We start from the raw sequence: 12,015 nt of genomic DNA on the forward strand, positions 1-12,015 counted from the left end.
CACAGTAGCTTATATACAAGGTTGCGACTTGGCACAGTAGCTTAGATACATAACCTACATCTCCCTCCCCCCCTCACGCTCATAGTCTTTGTCTTGAGCGGACTTCTTAGTCCCAAGTCGCTCCGAGCGTCGAGGTGCACTGTGGGGCGGATCCTCGTGAGGTGTAGGGGACTCGTCCTCGGTCAGGGGGCCAGCAGCAGGGGGTGGGACTGGCCGGAGGAAGCGGCGGTTCCTCCACCAGACACGGCCGCTCAGCATCCTGACCTTGTAGTCCCGCGACCGGCCGACGCCCATCACTATGCCCACCTTGTCCCAACGTGTCGTCGTCGGGTCCTGGACGCGGACAAGGGCACCAATCTCCAGCGGCTGAAGAGGGCGGGCATGGTCGTCATACCGAACCTTGGCGTCCTTGGCACGTGTAGCGGCGCGGCAGGCGCAGCTCTCGGCTCTGGTCTGCCACTCCTTCGCAAAGGCCTTGGCGTGTGCAGGAACACAAGAGCGGAGAGGGTGACCATACAGGATCTGGGCAGGGGAGCGCCCTGTGTGGGTGGGAGTATTACATAACTCCAGGAGTCCTCTGTCAAACGCCTCACAGTCTATGTTGCCTGAAGGGCCACCTTGAGGATGAGGTGCTTGACTGTCTTGACCGCAGCCTCAGCATGGCCGTTTGACTGTGGGTAGTGGGATGTTGAAACGATGTGGCGGACTCCCCAACCCTCCAGGAATCCTGTGAAGTCCCGGCTGGTGAACTGTGGCCCACCATCCGTCGGCAGACGTATGGGGACGCCCAGGTCACGAAAGAGGTGCCGGAAGTGGCGAATGGTGGCCGCGGACGTCGTGTCCGAGCCACAGATTACCACCACAGGCCAGCCAGAGAGTCGGTCGGCAACAACTAGGAAATGTTTCCCAGCTGTGCTGAAGAAATCAACCGACACGGACTCGAAGGGCCTGGTGGGTTCGTCGTCGCACAAGAGGGGCTCCTGCTGTTGACTGGGCTGCATGATCTGGCACGGCTCACAGGCACGGACCGTATTGACGATATCCGCGTCAATGCCGGGCCAGTACACAGCCTGCCTTGCGCGGCGCTTGGTGGCCTCTGCTCCACGATGGCTGTCGTGTAAGTGGGCCAGAACGCGACGACGGAGAGCTGCAGGGACGACCACACGGGCACCGTGCAGGACGAGGTCCCCATCTGCGTTGAGGTCCTCACGTATCCTCCAATACAGGCGTAGGGCGTTGTGGAGGTCAAAACAGTTGCGAGGGAACCCAGTCCTCACACTCTCCAAGAACTGAGTGTAGGAGGGGTCGTCGCGTGCCGCGGTCCGTAGTTCCTCAAGGGCCAGATCGCTGTCGGGTGGCGACACTGAGGCCTGGGTGCTGGCGAGGGACTGTACGGCCTGCAAAGTGACGATGTTGCTGACGGAATAACCGGCCTCGGTGCTGAGCATCTCGTCTTCAGGTGTAGGGCGGCTGACTGGGGAGCGGGAGAGGGCATCCGGGATGTACAACTCCTTACCTGCGCGCCAAGCCGCGGTGAAGACGAACGCCAAAATCTTCTCCCTCAGGCGCTGGAGGCGGGGATTCTCGATGGCGTCCAGCGAATAGTGATTAAGAATGGGGACCAAGGGCCTGTGGTCTGTGATGAGGTCGAAGTGCTGTAGGCCAATCAAGTAAAATTTGCACTTCGATAAGGCCCATACCACTGCCAGCAGCTCCAGCTCGATGGTAGCGTAGCGAGACTCAGCATCGGTGAGGAAGCGAGAGCCACACTGTACGAGCCGGTACTTTCCTCCACCGTGATCCTGGAGAAGGGCGTAACCAACCCCGTACAGGCGCGAGGCGTCTGTCTGGAGGACGGTGGGGAGCGCTGGGTCGAAAGTAGCGAGGATAGGTGGACTTGACAGGGCCTCCTTCACCTTATGAAAGGCGAGGTTGTGGTCAGGGGTCCACGTGAAAGTCCTCTTGGGGCTCATCAGGGGGCGGAGAGGCCCGGCAGCGGCGGAGACGTCAGGAGAAAATTCTGCCAGCTGGTTCACCAGGCCTATGAAAGACCTGAGATCCGTAAGGTTGGCAGGTTTTGCAAAGTCTGCTATGGCGCGAACATTCTCCGGGTCCACAGCAATGCCATCCCTTGAGAGTCGGTAGCCGCAGAAAGACACTGCAGGTGCGGCCAAGACGAACTTCTCGGCATTCAGAGTGATGCCATGCGTCCTACACCTGGTCAGTATCTCGTCGATGCGGCGAAGATGCGTCAGGTAGTCCTCATCGTAGAGGAGGACGTCGTCCACTACCTTCACCCAGTTGGTCACGCCTTGAAGTGCCATGTCACCATGGAGACAAAAGGCGTCCCCCGTAGCAGCGAATCCCATAGGGCCATGCAGTAGCGGAAGCGTCCGTAAGGCGTGATGAAAGTGGTCAGTGGCTGATCCTCCTTCTTCAGTGGGATCTGCCAGTAACTACAGAGGGCGTCCATTGTCGAAAAGTGCCGAACCTTCGAGTCCACACTCAGTATAGCTGCAAAAGGTGCGGGTGAAGGGTGGGTGGGACGGGACACCTGGCTGTTAAGCTTAGACAAATCGGTAGTAATCCGCACTCCACCGTTAGTCTTAGCCACAGCGACTAGAGGGTGGCACCAAGGGGATGGGTCGTCACCAACGGGTACGATGTCATCTTGGGCCACCATGGAATCCAGTTCCTTCTTGACTGAATCCCTGAAGGCGAGAGGGATCAACCGGGGAGTGTGTATGGCAAACGGCTGTGCATCTTCCCGCAGGCGTATCCTCATAGGCGGACCCGCCATAGCCTTCAGTGGCGCAGTCCGTAGGGCCTCCATCGTCACCAGCACATCCGAGTACTCCTTCAGGAAGTAGACCCATGTGGCTGAAGGAGACGTCTCGCTGTGAAGAGGAAGCAGCCTTGACTTGGGTGGAGGCAGGGCGGGAGTGGACGCGGGTTCTGGGCCGCTCTGTGCGGCAGTGCCAGGCGCGTCGCTTGGTGATTCATGTACCCTGTTGGCGGTGTACCGAAAAGCTGGGATCTGCACGGGAAAGTCTCTGGGCACCACGCCTAACTCCTTGCAGTGCTCCCACGACAACAAGGGTGTAGCGAGAGTAGGCTGCACGTCGATCCATCCGTGACATGACCTGTCGCCGTAAGTGATCTCCGCTTGAAAGGAGCCCACAGCGTCCGGTATCTGGGAATCTTCCGCATTGTAGTACTGCAGCTGCGGCGGTGGTCCCAGGCCACGTTTGGTGAGGCCCAGTTTCTGGAGGTGCTTCAGGCCTATCACCGTAGTATCAGCGCCGGTGTCCGGTATCACCTCGATGTGACCCGACACATCACAGTGTGTGACGGCGACGCGGATGGTAGGGGAAGGGGTAGCCCTGGGGCGTGTGGTCGATTCCACCCTTCTGATGTGACTCAGCTGCTGCTTGGGGCTGCGTGTTCCATCTGAAGGGGGCTGCGTGCGAACCACCCCGAGGGAAGTGCGCTGCTTTCCTCCTTGTCTCGGGCTTTTGGGCTTGGGTTGGCGGCAGCACTTGTCGTAGTGTCCATAGCGACCGCAGGCCTGACACCTGTGGCCTCGTGCAGGGCACCTGTCTGTGTTAGACCAGTGGCCCTTACGGTCACATCCACGACATAGTGCGTCGGCGGCCGGGCATGTCTTGGGGCCATGCTGCTTTCCACAGCTGCCACAGGAAGCACTAGGCGGAGGCGTGGAAGAACGTGCGGCAGCCTTCACGTTGTTGGCCGCCTTCTTACCCTTCTTGTACTGAGAGATTGCTCTCACAGCAGGTGGGGCCCGAAAGGCAGAGTTGGCGGACTTGGTGGCTTCGTATGACCGACATTCAGTCACTACCACCTGGAGTGTGGAGGAAGCGTCCAGGGGGATGAGTCGCTGCACCAACTCTTCTTGCCTGACACCTGTCAAGATCCCGTGCTTGATCCAGGCTTCCTCACATTCCCGGCTGTGCACCTTGCAGACGTCGATCTCCTCCAACAAACTCTTCAAGCATACAAAAAAGTTGTCAAAGGATTCATTCTCCGCCTGCTTGCAGCTGGTGAAGGCGCGGCGACGCAAGGCCTCGTTATTCCGACCCTTAACGTGCTCCTGCAAAACGTCGAGCACATCCGTCACTGAAGACGTAGAATCGGGAGGCACTTGCAACGTGTGCTCCAAAACTCTCTGGGTCTCCAGCGACAAACACATCCGCAGTTGGATGAGCTGTTTGTTTGGAGGCATGCAGTCAAGGTCCACCATCGTGGAGTAATCTGTCCAACGCCGCCTCCACTCACGAAAAAGCTGAAACGTGACGTCTGGTGAGAGGGCGGGTGGGGTTTGAACAGATACCTTGGGAGCTGTTGGAGTAGCAAGAGTACCTGGAGGACGCTGATGTGGTGGAGGAGGGAGGGTACTGGCGCCTTGGTGCGCGAGTGAGGGAGGGTGGGTTAGCGCCAGGGTCGCCAATATTGCATCAAAGCGCGCCTTTTCCTCCTCTCTTCGTGTCTCCTCCCTCTGAAGTTCCATCTCTCTGCGTCTCTGGTCCCTGTGATCCATCCACCTCAGAATTGTTGCAATGTCCGTCGCTGTAGGTGAAGGATGAGGGGCGGTGGGCGCAGAAGCTCCATCTGTGCCCGGTAGAGGAGAAGATGGTGGGGAGTCGTGTCTCCCATCTTGACGTTGTCCCTTCTTGCTGCCCATCTTACTATGCTTGAACTGCACTGTTTAGTATACAAAGTGGCGCCTCATCAGCTTGGACCACATATATATGACATAAACAGCGCAGAAATAATGCATAGAGTCCACTGTTCTGTCCGTGGGTGAGTGCGTGCGTGTGTGTGTGTCTAAGAGAGCACTTCGTGGTGGCCTTAAAGCCGGTGGCTAGAGCCGCCGCGGGGGTGAGAACGTTAGTGCCTCCCCGGATGTCACACGAAAAGGGTGTACATCTGCGAGCTCCGTGGGTACCACAAAAAACAGGCCAATGCTCAACTCTCAGCTCTAGACACGCTGATACACTGACACTAACACTGCCACCGTCACTAAAACGCACTGTGACGGAGCAACGCTGCACGTCGCAGCGAAACACAACACAGCACACACTAAGAGTCACATGCACATCGCCGGCAGTCGCACATCGCCGGCTAACTGTCCATTGTTCACACACTTGTAAGTCCACAGATCCTACTCACTGCGCCATGAAGGTTCCAAGTGTTCCCTGAAGAATGCAGTGATGGGTAAGGAAACACCGGGTAACACTGAAGTCCATTTATTCGGATCGGAGAAATACAAGTGGTGACTAGCGTGTGCCATGCACGGCCCATGAAGTCAGACTGAGACTGCCTTGCCATATGGCAGCCTCGGGGCAATGTTGCCACATAACACGTGCAGTGTTGCCACGTAATTATATACATAGGTGCTACTCGGCACAGTAGCTTATATACAAGGTTGCTACTCGGCACAGTAGCTTGGATACATAACCTACACCTCCTACTTCTCCCTTTTCTCCCCAATCTTGTTTATCCTTCTCCTCCTCCCCCTTCTCATCTTCTTTTCCCTTTCTTCCTGTTCCTTCTCCAGCCCATCCTATTCATTTTGTAATTGTTCCCCTCCTCCTCTTCTTCTTTCCCACCATCCTCTTGTGTCATCTTCCCCTCCTTCTTTCCCTCTCCTTCTTCCCCTTCTCCTCCCGCTTCTCCCCCCCCCCTCTCTCTACTCCCCGTACTAAAAACAATGCGTTCCTCACACCTTTTTTTTCCTGGAAATTTATTTACATTTTACATGCAAATTCACACAGGCTTTACATTTCTGTGACGTCATTTTTCCTCTTAGTAATTTCAACAATTTCTCGTCATGTTTCTTGGCCTCTTTGGCTAAAATACACAATACAGGTCACTGCTGCATATGTTGTAATTCCCACCTGTACCTATAATTACAGTATAATGCACAGTGCGTGGACAGTATGTATGTATGTATGTATGTATGTAATATATGTATGTATGTATGTATGTATGTATATCTTATATTATCTTTCACAGCCGCAGTTTTCCTTGTCACTTAGTACCATAATACCAGTCCTTCTGGCAACTCACTCACAGCCACAGTCCACCCTGGTCATGGTCACTCGTTCACAGCCAAGTTCTCTTAAGAACTGGATGTAATGGTCGAAATATTACACATCTCCCTTCCTCTCTCCCTCTTCCTTCCCTCTCTCTCTCTCTTCCTCTCTTCCTCTCCCGTCCTCTCTTTCCTTACTTTCTCCACCCCTCTCTTTTCCTACCCTCCCTCTCCCTTCCTCCCTCTCTCTCCCTTCCTCTCACCCTTCCTCCATCCCTCTCCCTTCATCCCTCCCTCCCCCTCTTCCTTACTCCACCCCTCTCCCTTCTTCCCTCCCTTATTTCACATGCAGGCTAACGGAGTATTTTGGAAGTTAGCCATGTGTATTTATGGATGTCCTGTTGTGGTGTTTGTTTTTTTAGTTGTTGACCAACGTTAGTGTCTATGGACTCGGTCCTTTCGTTAAAATGTAGAGTAACCAGTTCAATACACACACACACACACATATATATATTTTGGAGCCTTGGGCTGGGTGCCCTTGGAATGCCCCTGGCCGGTTTTGCCTTCGGAGGTGCTGTCTCCGGCAGCTACACTATGTTCCGGCAGGGTTACTGTCTTAATTGTCTCACCATCGAAACTCTCTCTCTCTCTCTCTCTCTCTCTCTCTCTCTCTCTCTCTCTCTCTCTCTCTCTCTCTCTCTCTCCTTTTTGTTAATACAATTTTTATGGTGATAAAGGCTGGTGAGTGACTCACTTATTCTTTTCCTCCATCATCTTGGTGGTGGTCTGACAATAGTCGCCCCAAGAAACAATCTCGTCCTTCTGAACCCGCTAAGTCTCATACTTCATATGGTTGTGTTGGTGGTTTGTGTTGTTGGTCTTGAGTGAGGACACTGGTTCCCTTTTTTTGCTCAGTGGCGGCCATGGCCACCACCACCTTCTTTTGGTTCTTATATTGCACTATCGTGACGTGGGCAGTAAGGACACTTATTCCACTGAGGTAAATTCTCAAATTACCCAAATATAGAGAAATATACAGTTGTTGAGGTGTAATTTGTAATGTTCAAATATAATGAAGTTCAGCATATATCGTGTAGGTTTTGTTTTAGTTAATAATGATTTAATATAAACATCAATGGGGGTGATAGTTGGTGGTGGTGGTGAGATTGTGGCAGGTCCGTCGCACTTACTCCATGCTGAAGGACATCACGGTGCTCTCGGACCTACAGTACTGTAGTGAGTCACGAGGACTATACTGGTGTGCTACTCCGCCTCGTGACCTGTACGTGCCCCGATATGTTGACGTCCAAGCGGGAAAAGGTTCCGGTGATCGATGTGTTTGTGTTGAAGCTCAAGCAAAGGGAGTACTTACTGGACGTGATGCCCCATCGCCAGCAGGGAGAGAGGGAGTGTAGGATGATGTTGGTGTCATGGGTTGCGTTAGGCTTACCCACGCAACCAACTCCAAAGTTTGTTTTACTCGAGATAAGACATCCGGGGGGCATAACTGGGACATGTATTTTCCATTAGTGTATGTTAGCCAGCCTTTAGGGGGGCAGTGAAACAGTGTTGTCCTGTTCATCGCTTCACACCCAAAAACCTCATTTTAAGTAGTATCCCCTGGACCATGGCATAGTTAAGACATCGTCTCCATCCTCTCCCTCTTGAAAGGGGGCGGGACACCACACCACACAGAGTCCTCCACCGCCACTCCGTCCTGTGAACCGTCGTCGACACGAGACTAAGCGTGTTAACCTAGGTTGTTATCCCTGTGGAAATATCACGTGTTGATGCCTGGTTGCGACAAGAGCAATCCAGGCTGGCCTATCAAACCTAGGCTTACAGAGTTCTCCTGCACGACACCGGTCTACAGTGACCGTGATCGACACGAGACTAAGTGTGTTAACCTAGGTTTGTTATCCCCGTGGAAATATCACGTGTGGAAGCCTGGTTGCGACAAAAGCAATCCAGGCTGGTCTATTGCACCTAAATGATTAATTCAAGTCACGCTTACCAGTTCTCCTTGCTGCGACAACCGTCTACAGTGACTGTCAGTGACGCGAGACTATGTGTGGTAACCCAAGAGTACTTTTTGTTGTTTTGGCCGTGGAAAGAAGTTCTTGTGATGAAGCCTGGTTGTTACAAAAGCAATCCAGGCTGGCAGTAAATGTATCACTTGCAAAATTAAGGCTCTGTGAAGTCATACCCATAGTAGAGTAATCACATGTGTCCCCAAGTTGAAAATTCTCTTTTAGAAGAAGAATATTATTACAGCGTGAACGTGAGTGATTCATATATCCATGCAAATTGTTAATCATTGTATGGAAGCTTGACAAATAAATGTAAGTGCAATTATCTGCCCGTATCTGTGATTCTATCTTATTATTACTAAAGGTAATGACTGATTGGTTATGACAAAGTATAACCAATAACTTAGATGGATGATGGAAATTAATGTAATTCATTAAATCATCATTTATCAAGTATAAATCATGGAATGTCGAGTGGTGGAGTGAACTTCTACATAGATACGCCATAATCTCTTGTAAGTAACCAGTGTGAAGGTATCGAACTCTACGGTAAGAAATAAGAAATACGGCATATTATTATCTTATATAATATAATCTACTCTTATACCACCGATATACATTAAAACCATGACAGTTGGGTTTGTTGTTGCTGCTCCTCTATAGGTGTCGTCACTGGCGGAGTTTGGTGGAGTGCAGCATCCGGGGTAGCAGCTGTGAGTAGCTTCATGATGGGTGTGAGCATTACTGTTGTGAGCAGCCCCAGGGCAACTGTGATTTAAGGGATTCGTTAGGTATAAGAAGAGGCAGTATGGACAACCCCTCGTATTAGGTTAGGTTAGGTTATGTTAGGTTAGGTTAGGTAGTAGGCAGCTATCAAACAGGGAGGTATTATCACCTGGGAAGATATTGGAAGCATAATGTGTTGTCCAATGGGTAGACCCAGCTGCCCTATGGCATCACAAAATTTATGACCTAGTCCCAGGTTGCTCATCTGACTTTCTGCTTCATTTACACACAATTGCAGGGTCTCAATTGTTTCTCTTACTTTGACAACACAACATACATATATCGTTTCTCACTGTTGATCTTTTTTTTATTTAAGGTCTTTATTATTATTATTATTATTATTATTATTATTATTATTATTATTATTATTATTATTATTATTTTTATTATTATTATTATTATTATTATTATTATTATTATTATTATTATTATTATTATTATATTTTCGCCCCCGGTCCCTAATTTGGGTCATTGACCTGTGCCCTGGTGGGCTAATCCCGTAAAAAAAATGGGGATACTGTCACCATGTGGAGCTTTATATATCGCCACGGCATACTTAGATTTGTCTATTAACCGATGTATCTAAATTAACTACCAAACCTGATCTGAAATTGAACCCGGACCCGATTCCAATCCCGAATCTGACCCCGAATCCGAACCCGATTCCGATCCTCAACACCTTAAATTTCTCCAAGCGTCATTACGACCACTAATTACCCTGAAATAAAAATTTTGACCATAGATTCTTTTTAAATAGCATGTTCAGAAGTTAGGTGAGGTTAGGTTAGGTTAGGTTAGGTTAGGTTTTATTAGATTAAGTTAGGTTAGGTTAGGTTAGGTTAAGGTAGGTTAAGATAGATTAGGTTAAGGTAGGTTTGGTTAGGTTAGGTTAGGTTAGGTTAGGTTAGTTGAAAGATGTAACATCTAACTTGTGGTTGCGACCGACGGCCACCACTTTGCCAGACATGTTTGACTAATCTACCAAATAAGTTTTTGTTTATGGTTCATATTTTTTATCATGTCCAATGATGTTAATTTCAGGTATTTAATTTTATTAGTGTTGCCTTTTTCTCGTAACCATTTGGGGGCACAGAAGGAACAGAGCAGATGAATAAGAGAGAACGAGAACAAAGGAAGAGGAAGACTAACTTCAATATCTTATGTGTGGTCATCTTGAGGTGAGCGAATGTGTAGTATGGCCGCCCTGGTCACTACAGCTGACAGTGTAGCTGAGGTGAGATGTGCGGGTTTTTCTTTTTATTCATCTCCTCCTACTCCTCTTTACGTCACTATTTCAGGGGCCCCGCGAGAATAATGACACATTGAAAAAGTATTAATAGAAAGACTAATATAATAATGAAAAATGATATACAAAACAGTACATAAATCAAAATGACTGTTTGTTTCAACACTTTGAACTATTGTGTGATTTACCAAGGACATATGGCGCCAGTGTCCATGTGTGAAGGAGCTTCCTCATGTATGATAATAATGAATTACACAAATTTCCTCGTATACAATTTATTTTTAAAGCCTTATCACTGTTATTAATATTCTTTCTTAAAAGAAGCATCTATGTCCCAGTCGTTGCAACAGTTGCACCACTGGATCAGGAAAAGGGAGAGCCAAGATGTGTGGTTGCAGCCTGCGCTCCTGCCTCACCACATAAATCAACTTACGCGCAGCCATCATCCAGCTCATCATACTCCTCATTATCATCAAAACCCCTATAGCCCAAAATTCCAATAGCGATGGACGAGTGGTGGTGGGGACAGGCAGAGATGACTGCTGCGAGTCTTTAGTCACAACTCCGTACATGGGCGGAACAGATAAGACGGTCGTTTATGCACTGGGGTCTAGGCAGAATTTGCAATCTGGTCCTGCCTGTGCGACTGAGCAGCCGTATTGAGGAGCCACTCTGCTGACCCCACATGGGAAGGGGGCTAGATAAGGTGCCCTAATCGTAGCCTGTCTATAAACCAACCTGACTCGGCAACCGCACCCAGTAAGGTCATCCTTAAACGGTCGAAAATACAATCATAATCACAGATCAAATAAAACTAAAACTATACAACATCTTATGGTCATTGCAAGGAATGTCAAGACCATTCTGCATTCTGACACAAATGAGCATCCTGAAAGAACATAAGAACATAAGAACATAAGAAAATAAGGAGTCTGCAATAGGCCGGTTGGCCTGCTCATGGCAGCTCCTGTCGAGAGTTACTACCACTCTCTATCATCCATGAATCTATCTAGCCTCCTTTTGAAACTTTCCAGAGTTCCCGCACTTACTACAAAGTTGCTAAGCTTGTTCCACTCGTCCACCACCCTATTTGTGAACCAGTTTCTTTCTATCTCCCTCCTAAACCTAAACTTATCCAACTTGAATCCGTTGCTCCGAGTCCTATCCTGCTCGGATATTATAAGAACTTTATCTATATCCCCTTTATTGATTCCTTTCACCCACTTGAATACTTCTATCATATCTCCCCGCACTCTTCGTCTTTCTAGGGAATGCAAGTTAAGTTTCTTTAACCTATTCTGATATGGAAGGTTTCTAAGTCCCGGAATCATTTTTGTCATTCTTCGCTGCACCGACTCTAGTGAATTTATATCCATTCTATAATAGGGGCACCAGAACTGAACCGCATAATCGAGGTGCGGCCTGACTAGCGCAAGTTATAGTTGCAATAAGATCTCTGCATCTTGTTACTTACATTTCTAGATATAAAACCCACTACTCTGTTTACCTTATTTCGAACATTAACGCACTGTTTTCTAGGCCGTAGGTCCGGGCTTACAAGTACCCCTAGGTCTTTTTCACAAGGCGACTTCTCTAGGTTGATGTTGTTAAGGCTGTATACATTATAAGTATTTGTTCTTCCAATATTAAGTACGCTGCATTTGCTGGTGTTGAATTTCATTTGCCATTTTTCAGACCACCCCTGCAGTTTATTTAGATCCTCCTGTAATGCATTTGCATCCTGCCCTGAATTAATTTGCCGCCCTATTTTGGTGTCATCCACAAACTTGCTTATGTCACTGCTGATCCCAGTATCTAGATCGTTAATGTAGATTATGAACAAGAGTGGGTCTAGTACTGACCCCTGGGGAACCCCACAGGTTACACGGCCCCACTCA

The sequence above is a fragment of the Homarus americanus genome, unplaced genomic scaffold, assembly GCF_018991925.1.
Source record: "Homarus americanus isolate GMGI-L3 unplaced genomic scaffold, GMGI_Hamer_2.0 scaffold56333, whole genome shotgun sequence".
In the NCBI taxonomy this organism is placed as follows: domain Eukaryota; kingdom Metazoa; phylum Arthropoda; class Malacostraca; order Decapoda; family Nephropidae; genus Homarus; species Homarus americanus.